At 49.5% G+C, this 18401-nt stretch overlaps 1 protein-coding gene across 1 annotated transcript in view; it reads right to left on the reverse strand.

The window, feature by feature from the left end:
• BRWD1 (bromodomain and WD repeat domain containing 1) overlaps positions 1-18401 on the reverse strand; it is a 1722898-nt gene that overhangs the window by 55685 nt on the left and 1648812 nt on the right. The gene's annotated exons all lie outside the window — the stretch shown is intronic.

Genomic DNA, 18401 nt, shown 5'->3' on the forward strand with positions numbered 1-18401 from the left:
TAGGAAGTCGGCTCTCTATATAGTGCATGTGGGAAGCTGGCTCTCTATATAGTACACTAAAATGAAGTACACTGTGCAAAGAGTCCAGTGGATCCCTAAAGGTTTGCAGAGGTGGAAATAGATAGGTCTAGTGCTCTTTTTGAGGTAGTGTGGGCAAGCAGCTAGGCTTATCACGGAGTCATGTTAAGCATTTGTTGTACTCACACAGGCAATAAATGAGACACACTCAAAGAATAAATCTGAGACTAATTTATAAAAATAATAGTTGCTTTTATATATGCTTTGAAATCAAAAACTTTGTTACAAGGTAAGCAGTTTTTAAATTAAAACTACTTTGTTGTTTCAAAAACCGATAGAGTAATTTTCAGTATCTTCAATACTAACCTACGAAAGGAAAATAAGAATGCAGCTTCTCAGTTGAGTACACAGCTTACAATCCCAGTCTTCAGGGTTTCAAGCTAGCACCGGGCAAGGATCAGGTTGGTACCAGGAGTGCACCCACAGCAGCGGGGGGCAGCTAGGTACCAAGGTCAAAGACTGATTTGGTGCCCAATGTTAGTCAATTGAGGCTGGTGGGGGAGGGGACTGAAGACAAGCTCGTCCCAGATAAGAACAGGCAGTGTTAGAGGTTGGTCTCTGAGGGTTGAGGCAAGCACCAGGGGCCCAAAAGTCAGCACCAAACTTACATTATTAGCGGCACAAGGGCGGCTGGATGCCGTGTGCCAACAAAGCATCAGGCACCCAATGCTATCCAATGGAGACATGGGATATCCGCTGCAGGGCTGTTTAAAGGTAAGTAAAAAGGGGTCAGGGGTGGATCTCCTGGGGTTAAAGCAAGGGCAAGGGAGATAACAAGGCAGCACCAAACATACACCCTCAGCGACACAGAGGCAGCCGTCCAAACATCTCCAAAGAAAAAAGAAGTCTGTCTGAGGAATCGCAAAACCGCTGCTTGGAACCACGTCTGCACCCAATGCCCACGGCCTGAGTCCAAGTGGCCCGCCAGTCCAGTGAAGGTTCCCCAGTACTTCTGACCCAGAGGCCGTCGTAGGCAGACCCCTGCCGGACTCCACAGCAACACCTGCAGCCTAAATTCGAGGCTTCTTTCTTCTTTGGAAATGTTTCTTTTGGACAGCTCCGGTGTCCACAGGAGGAGCTCTTGTTCTTTAATGAAGGCAGACAGTCCTCCCAAGGCTTTGGAGGTCGTTGGGCTGCAGGACATTCGTCTTCTGGGCGCAGGTTCTTTGAAGGCTACAGACAGGCCGGTAGGGCAGGGGCCAAGCCAGTGGATGTCTTCAGTCTTCTCTGCTGGTCCCACTTGGTGGTGTCCGGCTTTTCTTAGATCGACAGGAATCTGATTGTAGAGTTCAGGGGTGCCACCTAAATACTGAATTTAGGAGCGTTCCAGGGAGTGCCAGGTGGAAGCCAATGGGCTACTCACCTTTAGGGTGACTACACTCTTCCTATGACCACTTCCTTTGGAAAGTGGTATAGCCCTAACCCCAATTGCCCTAATTCCTTTTCATGAAGATGGAGGAATTTAAAAAGTAGTGCCCAATTTAGCTCGTCCACCCCAGGGGTGGGACTGGCATGAAATGGGCACTCCTAATTTACCTAATTTTTCTGCCAGTACTGCCACCAAAAGTGGGGACAGAAACTGGGGATTGAGCTCCTCCACCATTTCGAGAGGCACGGGTTGCATTTCGAAGGCAGCATGGCCTTTGAACTTCCCCGCCCTGGAATGTCCGTCCTGCATGGAAGAGGAGTCACACTTCTGATCAGAGCAGGCCTTTGTTATGAGCCCTTGGGAGCACTGGCCTTCACACTTCAGAGGGCGGCAGAACTCTAAAGTGGCTGTACTGGTTCTGATTAGTCAGAGCCCACTCTAGGAATTGGTAGGTTTCAAGAGAGCACCTCTAAGGTGCCCTCTGAGGTATGTATTAATCAATCCATCACTGGATTCAGTGAGGGCATATTAATAGGAGATGTTCGACACAAAACATCCCTATTGTCAGAGAAGCCCTCATGAAGCTGGGAAACTCGTAATGACCAGTGTCCAGCATATGTACTTAAAATGGCTGCACTGTTCACTTACTATGTCTGAGAATCGACAGAGACAAAGCAGATATGCCCTCACATGTAATATAATGCATCCTGCCTTTAGGGCTGGAAGTCCTGCCAGAGGGATGACTTGCATATATTGCATGCAGTGTGCCATGTCTAGTTTTCATTTTAGGTCTGCATCAAGACACGCAGCCTGTGAAGGCAGCACTGTGTGCACTTAGTGAGAGGGTCCCTGAGGGTGGCACAATCTGTGCTGCAGCCCTCAGGGGCCTTCCTTTAGTACCCCATGCCCTAGGTACCAGGGGTACTATTTACTAGGGTCTTAAACCGGCAACTAAAGGTATGTAAATTGGGTAAAATTACTGTGCAGTTTGAGGGAAAGACATCTGGCACTGGTGGCCTGTATAGCAGGGACCCAGTGCACTTTCAGTCAAAATTATAGATAATATCTTTAGGAAACCAGGCAAAAAATATGCATGTGTGTTGGGTGGGCGGGGAGGCTATTGGGGGTGTTTGACCACGTCATAAGACACACTTTCCTACAGTGCATTAAAATGAAGTACACTGTGCAGTGAGTCCAATGGATCCCCAATTGGTACTGCAGAGCCAAAAGTAGATAGGACTAATCCTCTATCTGTGGTAGTGTGGGCGAGCAGTTAGGCTTATCGGAGGGTTGCATTTGTTGTATTCACAGAGGCAATAAATGAGAGAGACACTCAAAGGATAAATCCTAGACCAGTTTAATATAACATTTTTTTTTAAATATATAATTCAAACCCAAAAACTTCGTAATCAGGTAAGTAGACTTCCAGGCATAAATACTTTGCAGTTTCGGAAATAGATACAGCACAATTTTCGGAGCTCTATCAATGTTATCCTATGGAGGAAAACAATGTTCACCAAAGACAGTGGCTTCCTAAGCCTTTGTTTACCCTATCAGGAAGTTAAGGTAAGTAATAGGCTCTGATCAGAACCACACTAAAAGGTCTCACCGGGTGGCACTGGAGCGGCCGGCTGCAGGGGTGCAGTAAGGTGTCGGGTGCCCAATGGTTTCCTATGGGAGTTTGGCCCTCGTGAAGACAGGCTGCAGGCTCTAGCTAAGAAGCCAGACAGAGACAACAAGCAGGAAGGGAGTAGACTCAGGGTGTTCATGGACGCAGGTGCACCTATGGTCCTCTTCTCCTGTGCACAAGGGCAAATGTTGCAGGGCTATCTTTAGACATCAGGTTTTTACGTCGGGAGCACTTGCATTCAGGCGGTACTGTGTGCTGAGGCTGCAGGCATCTTGATGGAGTCTGGCAGAGGTGGACCCAGGGTAGACTCGAACTCTTAGGAGCCAGGGGACATCGTTGGCACTGGTGACCCACCTCAGCTGGGGTCAGAGGTCAAGGGTGCAGTGGTGGATGGATATGTCGGATTTTCTCCTTTCATAAGCCTCTGGGAAAGGGGGCCTGCATGCAGATGCTGAAGGCGTCTCAGGATGGGTGAAGCTACACTGAACTCGGTCTCTGGGCAGCCGGGGACCCTCGTTGACACCGTTGAACAAGTTACTTACCTTCGGTAATGCCTTATCTGGTATCGAGCTGCAGATTCCTTACCTTAGAATTCCCCAGCGTCACCTTAGAATCCAGAATTTTTGCTGAGCAATACCCTTGCGCGCGCCGTCGGGATCCACATGGCATTGGCACAGTTCGTGACATCACAGTCACCTATAAAGGCACTACCCAGGCGCGCGTACATCAGTTCCTTTTCCACAAACTTCCACACCAGAAGCGCAGAGCCATGGAAAGAACAAACAATTTGTCTGTGCAAAAACTAGGGCCCTGAGAGGGACAATCCCTGACAATATTAGACTTGTCTGCAGAATGGGGGAGGTATGGGTGGGTGTAAGGAATCTGCAGCTAGAGTCTCTACCAGATAATGCGTTACCGAACGTAAGTAACTTGTTAATCTGATAGAGACTTCTAGTTGCAGATTCCTTACCTTAGAATAGACACCCAAGCCATAACCTCCTGGCGGTGGGCTGTGCACAGATCTTCTTTACACTAAAAAGTCCTGTAGGACCAAACAGGCAAAAATTATGTCTCTAAGGACCTGATTGTCCAGGCAGTAATGTCTTGCACACGTGTGTAATGAAGCCCACGTTGCTGACTGACAGATATCCAGGAGTGGAGCACTTTCAGAAGCTTGGGATAAAGAGCCCACGACCCCTCACTGCCCTGCTTCTTGCAGTGCCCCATCCCAGAGGTGACGCATCTGTCACTAATGTGAGATGTGGTTGGGGAAAGGAGAGGAGTCTGTCTCTGACCCAATCGCAGTTCACTAACCACCACTGCAGATCTTTTGCAGTTCCCTCTGAGATCTGCCCATTGGAACTTCAGGTCCCATTGCAGAGCCCTCATATGCCACTTTGCATATTTGACTAACAGGATGCAGGAGGCCATGAGGCCCAACAGCCTCAGTGTTTGCCTCACCGAAATCCAGGATAGAGGCCGAAACATCTGTATCATAACCTGAATATTCTGGACTCGCTACTTGGGAGGATAAGCCTGAAACTGCGCTGTATCCAGAACAGCGCCAGTGAAAATTAGCTTCTGAGAGGAAGTCAGGTGTGACTTTGGCGCGTTTATAGTGAATACCAGCGAATGCAGGTGGTTCGCCGTAGTCTGAAGGCGGGGACAACAGCAAGGGACAAAGGAGCCTTCAACAGCCAGTCATCGAGGTAGGGGAAGACTGAAAGCCCTAACCTGCGCAGGGCCATCACTTTGGTAAACACCCTAGGGGCGCTGGTAAGGCTGAAGGGGAACACAGTAAACTGAAAATGCTTGTGGCCTACCTTGAACCGAAAGCAGCGCCTGCGGGCATGCAGGATGGAGATGTGAAAATACACATCCTGTAAGTCCAACGCTAGCATCCAGTCTCATTGGTCTAGGGCAGACAAGACCTGAGCCAGAGTGAGCATCTTGAATTTCTCCTTTTTGAGGAAGAGACCGATGTCCTGCAAATCTAGAATTCAGCGAAGACCCTTGTTCTTTTTAGGAATCAAAAAGGGGTGGGAATAACAACCACTGTCTACTTCTGACATCAGGCCCCTTTCTACGGCTCCCTTGGCCAAGAGAGACGCAACTTCCTCGCAGAGCAAGACTAAGTGATCCTCTATCAGCTGTTCTTTTAATGGAGGCATAGAGGGAGGGAAAGACTTGAAGGGAAGGGAACACCCCTTCTGTATGATCTGCAAGACCCATTTGTCCAATGTTATGGCCCCCAGTGAGGGAGATTAAATTGAATCCTCCCTCCAAATGGACGGGTGTGGTCTTGCAGAATCACACTAGTAGGACTTGGGCGCTGCAGAAGGAGGGGGGGGAGGGGGCTGGGTGGTGGATGACTTCTGGCTAGAACCTCTGGGTCTGAAGGTACCACAACCTTGTCCCCGCACAGGATGCGGTTGGTGGCTGGTCTGCGGGTGGCATGGTACCCCACCCCTTCCGAAGCCTCAAAAGGGGCAAGAAGTCACCAAGAGGCCCAAGGACCTGACCATAGCCCGAGAATCCTTGCAACGCTCCAGCACCGAGTCTGCCTTCTCACCAAAAAGGCAGGACCCATCGAAGGCAATGTCCATAAGGTTTGCCTGCACATCCCCCGAAAAGCCAGATGTACAAACCCAGGAGTGGCGACGAAGGGCCACTGTTGACAAAATTGCTCTACCCAGCGAATCCATCGTGTCCTAACCACACCTAATCGTAAACCTGGCTGCATCTCTCCCATCTTTGACTGCTTGTGAGAGAGTGTGCCGCACACCCTCCAGGACCTGAGGCAGTACCTGCACCACCGTATCCCATAAAGTATGGGAAAAACAGCCCAATAGCCATTCTGTGTTTACGGACCTCAATGCCAGGCTGGAGGAAGAAAACATCTGCTTCCCATGTTGGTCCAGCCTCTTGGATTCCCTATCCAGGGGAGCGGAAGGGAAGGTGCCATGGGAAGTGGAGGCTTGGATCACCAACCTCTCCGGGGTGGGGTGTTGGGTGAGGAAGCTAGGATCATTTGGAGCTAGGCGATGGCAGCAGCCAACTATCCTATTTACAGAAGCCCCTGTGCTGGGTCTGGATCACGTTCCCAGTAGGACATCAGTGAGGGCTTTGTTAGAGGGTAACATTGGTTCCGATGTGGTTACCCCCGGCTGACGCACCTCTGTCAGGAGGTTAGTCCTGACTGGCACCGTAGGCCAATCTAAGTCCAAGACCTCAGCTGCCTTGCGCACCACCATAGCATAAGACGCTCCCTCCTCCTGTTGCTTAGCCTGCTCAAGCAGAGGAAGGCAGAACAAAGGATTTCCTTTGGGAGAGGGAGGCAACACCCTCTCCCTTTGGAAATAAGTGTTACATGGCTTGGGATGGGTAGCCTCCCCAAGCCACTGGTATGTTTTGAAGAGCACATTTGGTGCCCTCCTTGCATAAACTGGTTTGCAGCAGTCCAGGGACACACAGTCCCTGCTCTGGCACGAAACTGGACAATGGAAAGGGGAGTAACCACTCCCCTGTCCATCACCACCACAGGGATGGTGCCCAAAGCTCCACCAGGTGACCACTTGATTCTGCCATATTGTATACAAGGGGCAGAGGCCCCTGGGAGCATCTGAGTGGCCAGGTCAGGCAGGTGACCTCACAGCCCCCTCCTGATAGGTGGTCACCCTGCTAGGTGACAAATCACCCTTCCTGGGCAATTGAGCATCCCCCTCCAGGGTGGGTCTTCAGATTCAATGTGCAAGATTCCAGCAGGACTCCTCTGCATCATTTAGTTCATCTTCTGGCCACCGGGACTGCAAATGGACACTCCAGGAACCGACAATCTGCAACTCCAGTGAGGAATCAGCTCTGCAACATTGTTTCTCCGGCTCCTTCCAGCAACTGCAACATTTTCGTGGATGTGCATCCTCTGAGGGTGATGCGTCTTGAGCCTGCACAAGAAGCAAGAAGAAATCTCCCTTGGAGTGAAGGAGTAACTCCCCTGCATCCGCAGGCACGAACTGCAATGACGACTGGCTGCATCGATATTCTGTCCTGCAAAACTGCGTGGATCCTGCAACACTGGTGGTAGTCTGGAGTGGTCACCTTGGTCCTCTATACCAGCTGTCAAACTTGGGAGACGGTAAGTCCTTGCCTCTCCTTGCAGGACAGTACACCTGTGCACCGCAAATCTTGAAGCTACCAAAGCTTGTTTGTTCCTCCTCTAAGGGATCTTCAGTCTCCGTGAAGCCCCGGCCTTCAGCACTCTTCCCTGCAAAGCACAGTCTCCTGTCTGCTGCTCCAGCGACACCTCTCCAGGTGTGCTGAGTGGGCTTCACTGCAAAGCCTGAGTTTCCTGTGGGGGCTGTATCCTCATCTTCTGACTCTCCTGACTGCTGAGGGTCACCTGGAACTCCCCTCCATGGGTTGAGTCCCTATGGACCTTGCTGGTCCTCAGCAGCTCTGCAACTCATCTGCGTCTTTTGTCTTTGCCAAGGCTTGTTGGTGGTTTTTCAACGCCACTGACTGACTGCAACTCTTTTACCGCCGTGGGATATCGTCTGAATCACTTATGGAACTCTTTTCGTGCTCCATGCTGCACAGCTGACTCCTTGTCTCCACCGTAGACCTGGTCCTGCATCTCCAGAAGGGTGGGTAGTGGTTCCTGCCCCAACCGGACACTCCAACTTGAACTGGACTTGGTCCCCTTCTTTTGCAGGTCCTCTTCTGTCAGGATCCACCTTTAGTTTCTTCCAGTCTTGCACAGTCCTTTTCCTAAGTTTACCTGTGGGTTTGAGGAGGGTGGGGGGGAAACAGATACTTAACTCTTCTCTCCTGGTCGTTGGGGGGGCACCCTGGTACTTACCTTTTGGGGCTCCTAGTTCCTCCGGCTCCCCTCTACAGATTCCACTTTCTTGGGTGGGGGACTGCCTTTCACATTCCACTTAGTTAGTATATGGTTTAGTCTCACCCTAGGGCCTTCACTATTTTCTATTGTTTTACTATTTGCTATTGCTTTCTATGCCAATTCCTAACTTCTAATGTGTATATAATGGTGTGTTTACTCACTTCCTAGTGGAGTACTGCTTATACAGTATTTTAGTATTTGTTTTACCATAATAAAGTACCTTTATTTTTGTAACACTGTGTGGTACTTTCATGTGTGCAAGTGCTGTGTGACTACAGTGGTACTGCATAAGCTTTGCATGTCTCCTAGATAAGTCTTGGCTGCACATCCACGGCTACCGTTAGAGAGCCCTGGCTTCCTAGACACCATATATGCTCACCACTAACCAGGCCAGCTTCCTACAAGATACATCTCAATGAAGATGTAATCATTAACTGACCGAAGTCAGGAAAAGAAAGAAGAATGTTGAACAAGCTTATGTGCACTATGGAAAAGTCCGTAACATCAAAACAGCTGGTGAAACCTCTATCTCCCTAAAAAGGGATGCTAGTAAAACTGTAAGAGTTCAAAAGTTAGAAAACTGTTTGTAATGGGAGAAACTGAGAACCTTCCAATGGTAAGCGAATAGCAGACAAATAATTAGTATTCTAACATACTATGTAAATACTATACTTAGAGTATGATATATATCAAAGTGGTAACAACTCAAACATAAGCTTGTCTTCAGAGTGAAGTATACGAGTGTTCTATAAAGGGATAATCCTCTACTTAATCTTAGAATGACAACGTGAAGCATAAGTCATTACTTTACATAAAGTGATGGAAAAAAAGAAAGAAGCCTTGAATATCAAGTATGAAAAGTTTCACAAAGTTGTGCACATTACTGTAATAACAAGCCCAGGAAACGAACAACTGGCAAACATGAACACCCACTGAGCGTTCCAAGGAAAATGCAACAGTATAAATTAAACTCTCACCGTCTAGCAGAAGCAAGACACACGTGCAGAATTACTGAAAAACAAGTCACCACAAGAATGATGGACAACCCAAAGGGTAAACAAAGGAACTAAGTTAACTTATTGCCCCACACCTACTATCTCGAAAACTACGCAAAGCGGAATCAGCCTCCGCGCCAAACAAATGGGTGGAATCAAATGGCATGTCCAGTAACATAGTTTGGATTGGCTCTGAAAACCCTGAAGTACGCAACCAGGTCCTGCGACGAAGCGCAACAGAGGAAGCCATAGCGCGACTCACAGAGTCAGTGGAATCCATGCCACAGCGAATGATCAATTTAGCTGCATTCCACCAGTCATAAATGAAAGCAGTAAGAGCGCTCCTGATATCATCTGAAAGCGAAGGTAAAATATTCTCTAAAGAGTCCCACAAGGAATGACAAAAACGTCCAAGAATACAGGACGTGTTCACAGAACAGAACAAGCAGAGGTAAAAATATGCCTACCGCAAACATCTAGATTCCTGGCCACTCTATCAGCCGAAGGGGCTGTGCACCGGCCCAGAAGTAGTGGTGTCAACTGACGCTAAAGGCTTAACTGAAGCAGAAGGTGGACCAGGGGCTCCAGAGGGAGGTGGCTGACCAAATATGTTGTGCGGGGAAGAACAATATGGTTGCATCATGTCTAGAGTCACTCTATCTCCTGGAAAGGGAGACCCCCAGCGTACATGGTATCATACAACTAAAACTGGAATCGGTGTAGATGCATGATTCCAACATGTTTGATACCAAAATATGCCTATGTTCATTGAAGCCATTATGTAGTTGGACCACTCGTGTTCACCAGTGTCCACTACATACCTTAAAATGGCTTCCCCACATTTACAAAGCCCAGGGTATGGAGTCTGGGGGTTGTAGGGGCACCTCTGCTCATGCAGAGAGCAGGGGTGCCCTCACACTTAGAACCATGCACCCTGCCCTTGGGCTAAAGGGCCTACCTTAGTGGTGACATACAGGGTCAGAGCGCAGTGACTATGATATAAGGCAAACCTTATATCTGGAGTGAAAGGTGCATGCACCATTTCATGCAGGCTAGAACAGCAGGCCTGCAGTCACAGTTTGCATGTGCACCCAAAGGAGGCACAATACATGCTGCAGCCCATGGGGTACCCGGGTGTATCAATGATCTGGGTATTGAAGTACCACATAATAGGGACTTACATGGGTGCACCTGTGTAGGAAAGTACCCTCTTTTTGCCATGGTTACCCCCATTTTCTGCCTTTTATCAGTGTGCTTGACTGTGTTCACTTGGATCCTGCTAACCAGGACACCAGTGATTATGCTCTCTCGCCTCTAAATGTCGTTGTTAGATACTGATAACCCAGTATTTCACCCACAATTGGCATACTGGTGCCCCTTATAAGTCCCTAGTATATGGTACCTAGGTACCCAGGGCATTGGTGTTCCAGGGGATCCCTGTGGGCTGCAGCATATCTTTTGCAACCCATAGGGAGCCTATGCAAAGGCTTCTGCAGGACTGCCATTGCAGCCTGCGTGAAAAGGTGCATGCACCCTTTCACTGCCATTTATACTGCACCATGTCACTTATAAGTCACCCCTATAGCAGGCCCTCCAGCCCTGAGGGCAAGGTGCAGAGTACCTGTGTGAGGGCACCCCTGCACTAGCAGAGGTGCCCCCACAACCTCCAGGACCATTTTTCCCAGACTTTGTGAGTGCAGGGACACCATTTTACGCATGTACTGGACATAGGTCACTACAAGCATTGGTTGTATGATTCCATGCACTCTGGGGGCTCCTTAGAAGACCCCCAGTATTGCCATTCCAGCCTTCTGAGGTTTTCCAGGCAGCCCCAGCTGCTGCTACCTCTCAGACAGGCTTCTGCCCTCCTGTTGCTTGAGAAGCTCAAGCCGAGCAAGGCAGAACAAAGGATTTCCTTTGGGAGAAGGGTGTTACACTCTCTCCCTTTGGAAATAGGTGTTATAGGCTTGGGAGGGGTAGCCTCCCCAAGCCACTGGAAATGCTTTGAAGGGCACATTTGTGCCCTCCTTGCATTATCCAGTCTACACCAGTTCAGGGACCCCCAGTCCTGCTCTGGCAAGACACTGGACAGAGGAAAGGGGAGAGACCACTCCCTTATCCATCACCACCCCAGGGGTGCTCAGAGCTCCTCAAGAGGGTCACGGGGTTTTGTCATCTTGAAGTCCAAGTCGGCAGGGAACTCTATGAGCATCTGAGTGGCCAGTGCCAGCAGGTGACGTTAGAGCCCTCCCCTTATAGGTGCTTACCTTTTTAGGTGACAAATCCCCCTTTCAGGGCTATTTAGGGTCTCTCCTCTGGGTGGTTCTTCAGCTTCGGATTGCAAGACTCCAGCAGGAATCCTCTGCAACCTCCAATTCACCTTCTCACTGAATAAACTGCATCTGGACCCTCCAGGAACGCTAGAAACTGCAACAAAGAAGCAAAGACGACTTCTGCAACATTGTATCGTCAACTATGGCCAACAACAGCAACTGTTGCCAGGTCATGCATCCTCAGAGGACAACCTGTCTTCAGCCTGCACCAGCAGAGAGAAGGAATCTCCCTTGGAATGAAGGAGTCACTCAATGCTTCAGCAGGCACCTCACCGAATCAATGACCGGTGGCGTGGGTCCCCTCTCCTGACGAGTTGCGTGGATTCTGCATCACGGGTGTTGGACTGAAGTGGTCCAGACGGTCCTTACATCCTACTGTCCAATTTTTGTGGAGGTAGGAGCTTGCCTCCCCAAGCAAGACAGTACCCCCGTGCACCATATGTTTTGCAGTTGCCAAGGCTAGTTGGCACCCTTCCACGAAGTTCTTCATGCACTGAGCAGCTCCGGCCCCCCGCTCTCTATCCTACGATGCACATCTTCCTGAGTGGTTCTCCGGCAGCGTGGGAGCCTTTGTCGTAGTGCTGCGTGGGCCTCCTTTTGCACCTCCTTTGTCTCCGTGCTGTGGGACTCCTGTGCGTGCTGCCTGGTCCTCTGTGGGCTCTGATTTGCTCAGAGCCCCCTTTGACTCCCCCTCCTGGGTAGAGTCCACCAGGTCTTTCCTGGTCCCGGGCAACGCCATTTTCCACTAACTGCGAGCTTCGCGTGTGGCAAGGCTTGTTGGCGGACTCCAGCGACGCAAACCAGACTGCAATCCTCCATCTGGCATGGGACATCATCTGCACCAACCAGGAACCCGCATCCGTCTTCTTGGGTGCAGTACTGACTGCTGTTCTTTACTGATGGTTCTTCTTTTGCACCTTCATCTGGGTTAGTAGGGGCTCCTGTTCTCCCTGGACTCTTTCTGTGCTTCTTGGACTTGGTACCCTTCTTCAAAAGGTCTTCAGGTCCAGGAATCCACTGTTGGTGTCTTGCAGTCTCTTCTGGTTCTTGCATAATCTTCTTTCTTGTGTTTCTGTGTGCCCTGGGAAAGTTCCTGTACTTTACTCCTACGTTCCAGGGCTCTGAGGTGGGTTCTAGTACTTACCTTTGGTGTTGTCTAGTATTCCCAGTGACCCTCTACACACTACGCTTGCCTAGGTGGGAAACAGACATTCGCATTCCACTTTCTTAGTATATGGTTTGTGTTCCCCTAGGCCCATTTCTAACTATTGAGATTTTCACTAATTGCATTGTTTTCTAACCTGTTTTAGCATACTAGTGTATGTAATTTGTATATTACTTACCCCCTAAGGTAGTATAGTCTCTATGGTATATTTGGCAGTTGTGTCACCAAAATAAAGTACCTTTATTTTTGTAACACTTGAGTGTTTTCTTTCATGTGTCTGAGTATTGTGTGACAACATTGGTATTGCATGAGCTTTCCTAGATAAGCCTTGGCTGCTCAGCTACAGTTACCTCTAGAGAGCCTGGCTTCTAGACACTGCCTACGTTTCACTAATAATGGATAACTGGTATAAGGTGTTGTACCAAATGTACCCACTAAAAACCAGGCCAGCCTCCTACAACCAGCAAGCAGATTGTGGAGTGTAAAAGTTAACTTACAATTAAATTTAGGGGCAAGAGTACTGACACAGGGGTCCTGGTTTGCAGGATCCCAGTGTACTACAGTCTAAACACACTGACACCAGGCAGAAAGTGTGGGGGGGATGCTACTTTGCTACATAAGCCCCTCCCAAACAAAAGAGGTTCAGTCTAGCCTTAGCCAGGTGAGTCTTCATTTTCTAAGTGGAAATATCTGGAAAGTCCATCTGCATTGTTACTCCCAGGTCTATGTTCCACTGAAAAGTCCATCCCCGGTAGGGAAATGGACCACCTCAAAACTTTTGGATTTTCACCCTTCATCTGTTGAAGCCGCAAGAAGGGCTTGTGGACTGTCTGAACAAAGAAGTGAGTACCAACCAGATATGGCCTCAACTTCTTGAGGACCCAGACCACAGCAAAGGCCTCCCTCTCTATAGCTGACCAACGTTTCTCTCTAGGGGGTCAAGCTTCTGCTGATGAAAGCTACTGGTTGATCCTGGCCCTCTTCATTAAGTTGAGCACAGTACTGCTCTTATTCCTACTTCTGATGCATCTGTCTGAACAATGAACTGTTTGGAGGGGCTTTTAAGGACTGGAGTTGATCACATGGCCTTTTGTCAGTGCATCAAAGGCCTCCCGACAGTTAACTGTCCATTGTACCATTTTAGGCATCTTCGTGGATGTGAGATCATTCAAGGTGGTCACAATGGAGCCATACCCTTTTACAAATCTCCTGTAGTACGCAGTCAGGCCCAGAAAAGCTCTGACCTGTGTCTGAGTAGTTGGAGCAACCCAAACCACAATGGTTTGGAGTTTGCCCTGTTACAGTTGAACTTTGCTTCCCATCTACCAGGTGGCCCAAGTAAACAATTTTGTTGTGCCCTATTTGGCATTTGGTAGCCTTGTTAGTGAGGCCTGACTTTTTCAAGGCCTCAAATACACTCCTAAGGTGGACCAGGTGATCCTGCCAGGTGAAACTAAAGACAGCAATATCATCTAGATAGGCTGCACGAAAGACTTACAGGCCTGCCACAACTTGATTCAACAACATCTGGAATGTGACAGGTGCATTTTTCAAACCAAAGTGCATCACAGTGAAGTGATGATGTATATCAGAAGTGGAAAATGCTATTTTAGGTTTAGCAGCATCAGTTCATTTGATCTGCCAATAACCTGCAGTCAAATCAAAGTGTTGAGATACTTGGATGCAGCCAGAGGACTAATCAACTCATCTGCCCTGGGGATAGGATGGGCATCAGTCTTAGTGACTGCATTGAGGCCTATGTAGTGTACACAAAGCCTAATTTCTTGCTTTTCGCCCTGGGAAGGAGGTTTGGGCACAAGTACTACATGACTAGCCCAAGGGCTGTCTGAATGCTCAAAAACCGTCAACTCAAGCACCTTTTGGATCTCTGCCCTGATGCAATCTCTGACATGGTCAACCTGTCTGTTAATGTTGCTCTTGACAGGTAGACTATCACGTGTCCAGTGTAAGGAAATGCCTTCCTTGGCATGGTTACCCCCTGACTTTTTGCCTTTTGTTGATGCCAGTTATGATTGAAAGTGTGCTGGGACCCTGCTAACCAGGCCCCAGCACCAGTGTTCTTTCCCTAAACTGTACATTTGTTCCCACAATCGGCACAGCCCTGGCACACAGATAAGTGGCCCTGTGGCCAGGGAAGGTCTTGAAGGCCTGCAGCGTATATTATGCCACCCTGGGGATCCCTCACTCAGCACATGCACACTGCTTCACAGCTTGTGTGTGCTGGTGGGGAGAAAAAGACTAAGTCGACATGGCAATCCCCTCAGAGTGCCATGCCCAAATCCCACTGCCTGTGGCATAGGTAAGTCACCCCTCTAGCAGGCCTTACCGCCCTAAGGCAGGGTGCACTATACCACAGGTGAGGTCATAGTTGCATGAGCACTATGCCCCTACAGTGTCTAAGCAAAACCTTAGACATTGTAAGTGCAGGGTAGCCATAAAGAGTATATGGTCGGGGAGTCTGTCAATTACGAACTCCACAGTTCCACAATGGCTACACTGAAATCTGGCAAGTTTGGTATCAAACTTCTCAGCACAATAAATGCACACTGATGCCAGTGTGGAATTTATTATAAAATACACCCAGAGGGCATCTTAGAGATGCCCCCTGAATACCAGCCCGACTCCTAGTGCTAGGCTGACCAGTTTCTGCCAGCCTGCCACAACCAGATGAGTTTCTGGCCACATGGGGAGAGTGCCTTTGTCACTCTGTGGCCAGGAACAAAGCATCTACTGGGTGGAGGTGTTTCTCACCTCCCCCTGCAGGAAATGTAACACCTGGTGGTGAGCCTCAAAGACTCATGCCGCTTCTTACAGCACCCCAGGGCATCCCAGCTAGAGGAGATGCCCGCCCCTCCGGCCACCTCCCCCCACTTTTGGAGGCAAGGCCGGAGGAGATAATGAGAAAAACAAGGATGAGTCACCTACCAGTCAGGGCAGCCCCTAAGGTGCCCTGAACTGAGGCAACTCCTGCCTTTAGAAATCCTCCATCTTGAGTTAGGAGGATTCCCCAAATAGGAATAGGGATGTGCCCCCCTCCCCTCTGGGAGGAGGCGCAAAGAGGGTGTAGCCACCCTCAAGGGCAGTAGCCGTTGGCTACTGCCCCCTTGACCTAAACACACCCCTAAATTTAGTACTTAGGGGTGACTCTGAACCCAGGAAATCAGATTCCTGCAACCTGAAGAAAGAAGGAGGACTGCTGACCTGAAAGCCCTGCAGAGATGACGGAGACACCAACTGGCTTGGCCCCAGCCCTACCGGCCTGTCTCCAGACTCAAAGAACCTGCACAGCAACGCACCTGACGAGACCAGCAACCTCTGAGGAATCCTAGGACTGCCTTGCACCTAAAGGACCAAGAAACTCCAGAGAACAGCGGCACTGTTCAGAAACTGCAACAACTTTGCAACTTTAAAGCAACTTTCAAAGAGACTCTCCCCCTTCCTGCCGGAAGCGTGAGACTTCACACTCTCCACCCGACGCCCCCGGCTCGAGTTCAGGAGAACCAACACTGCAGAGAGGACTCCCAGGCGACTCCAACGACATGGACACCCTGAGTCGACCTATTTTTCACTAGGATCCGGCTAAACAGGATCCCAGTGATTGTGCTCTGTGTAGTAAAGTACTATCTTGCCTGGCATCTTACCCCCATTTTTTACTTGTATGTCAGTTTGCTTTTGCCTGTGTCACTGGGATCCTGCTAGCAGGACCCCAGTGCTCATAATTGTGGCCTATCTGTGTTCCCTGTGTGGTGCCTAACTGTATCACTGAGGCTCTGCTAACCAGTGTTTATGCTTGTAATGGGTTCTTTATCCCGAAACAAATAAAGGGGATATTAGAATAATTGACAGGCGCAGAAGGTGAGGGTTTAGCCAATTTATTCTTGCTTTGGTTTTAAGGATGGAGCTTTTTTATCCCATGTTTCTTGTTCACAAGGATAACGCACTTGTAGTCCAAAGAAATTAACAAAGTTTCCTTTTTCTTCTCTTTCAGGGTTTTGGTGATAGTCCATAAGTGACCGGTCCAGCTTTGGGAAGGTCTCCGATCTTCCTCTACGTCAGTGGGCCAGGCTCTCAAAAAAAAATAGAAGAAGGACAACAACACAGGTAAGTGGGATATATATATTGTCAGTATATAGGGTTAGTAGGGTGGTGGGGGAATAGGTATGAGTGACGGAAAGTGAGGGTATAACTGTCCTTTAGTTTGTGGTTTTCCCTATAGGTGTTCTCAGACATTTCCTTCTTTGCAGAAATCCTCTGGCTGTCGGTTTCTTTGTGAGGTTAGATTTACTTTACTTTAGGGCTCTCTGTCATATAGTCTCCCCTTCCCTGCAGGACCTCCCTCTCTTTCCCTTATCCCCCCCTATTCCTAATAACCACCCTCTCGCGAACCCCCAGCTGTGGTACGAACGTACCTGAGGTGGCCACGCCCCTCCAGGGACGCGGCCGGCACTTTGGCAGTCTCCCGGCTTTTCTCTGACGGGGCGGGAGGGCCCCGGTGCTTCTCTCTCTCCTGCGGATCTCCCGATCCTTCGACGGGCTCCTTCCTCTCCGTCCTCGGTGTCCGGGTTTCCTTTTCTTCGGGTCGCTCTTGCCGAGCGTCTTCCTCCGTCTCTCTCTCTCCTTTTCCTTTTGGTCCGTCTTTTCTTTCGGTCGTCGTCCAGACGCCGAAGGCGTCTGATGTCATAGGCTTGCGTCCCTCTCGAGTGTGTTGGGCCCCATCGATGGCGGCCGTCACAATATTTTGAGGACTGGCGGCCGTCACAATATTTTGAGGACCGGCGTCCGGAGACGTCCGGTTACAATGCTCTCTCTGCTTTTAAAATTGTCACTGCAGGCCTGTGACTATTTTCTGCAATTCTTATTGGCATACTCGAACACCCTAATAATTCCCTAGTATATGGTACCTAGGTACCCAGGGTATTGGGGTTTCAGGAGATCCCTATGGGCTGCAGCATTTCTTTTGCCACCCATAGGGAGCTCTGACAATTCTTACACAGGACTGCCACTGCAACCTGAGTGAAATAACGTCCACGTTATTTCACAGCCATTTTACACTGCACTTAAGTAACTTATAAGTCACCTATAGGTCTAACCCTCACTTGTTGAAGGTTAGGTGCACAGTTACTAAGCGTGAGGGCACCCTGGCACTAGCCAAGGTGCCCCCACATTGTTCAGGGCAATTTCCCCTGACTTTGTGAGTGCGGAGACACCATTACACGTGTGAACTACATATAGGTCAATACTTATGTGTAGCTTCACAATGGTAACTCCAAACATCGCCATGTAACATGTCTAAGATCATGGAACTGTCCCCCCAAGCCAAATCTGGTATTGGGGTGCCAATCCCATGCACTCCTGGGGCTCCAGCATGGACCCCGGGTACTGCCAAACTAGCTCTCTGGGGTTTTCTCTGCAGCTACCACTGCTGCCAACCCTCAGACAGGTTTCTGCCCCTCTGGGGCCTGGGCAGCCCAGTCCCAGGAAGGCAGAACAAAGGATTTTCTCTGAGAGAAGGTGTTACACCCACTCCCTTTGGAAATAGATGTTGAGGCCTGAGAGGAGTAGCCTCTCCTGGCCTCTGGAAATGCTTTGAAGGGCACAGATGGTGCCCTCCTTGCATAAGCCAGTCTACACCGGTTCAGGGATCCCCCCCAGCCCTGCTCTGGTGCGAAACTGGACAAAGGTAAGGGGAGTGACCACTCCCCTCACCAGCACCTCCCAGGGGAGGTGCCCAGAGCTCCTCCAGTGTGTCCCAGACCTCTGCCATCTTGGATGAAGAGGTGTGAGGGCACAATGGACAGCTCTGAGTGACCAGTGCCAGCAGGTGACGTCAGAGACCCCTCCTGATAGGTGCTTACCTTTCTCTGTAGCCAATCCTCCTCTGAGGGCTATTTAGGGTCTCTCCTGTGCGTA

This window comes from Pleurodeles waltl, chromosome 8, assembly GCF_031143425.1.
Source record: "Pleurodeles waltl isolate 20211129_DDA chromosome 8, aPleWal1.hap1.20221129, whole genome shotgun sequence".
Lineage (NCBI taxonomy): Eukaryota > Metazoa > Chordata > Amphibia > Caudata > Salamandridae > Pleurodeles > Pleurodeles waltl.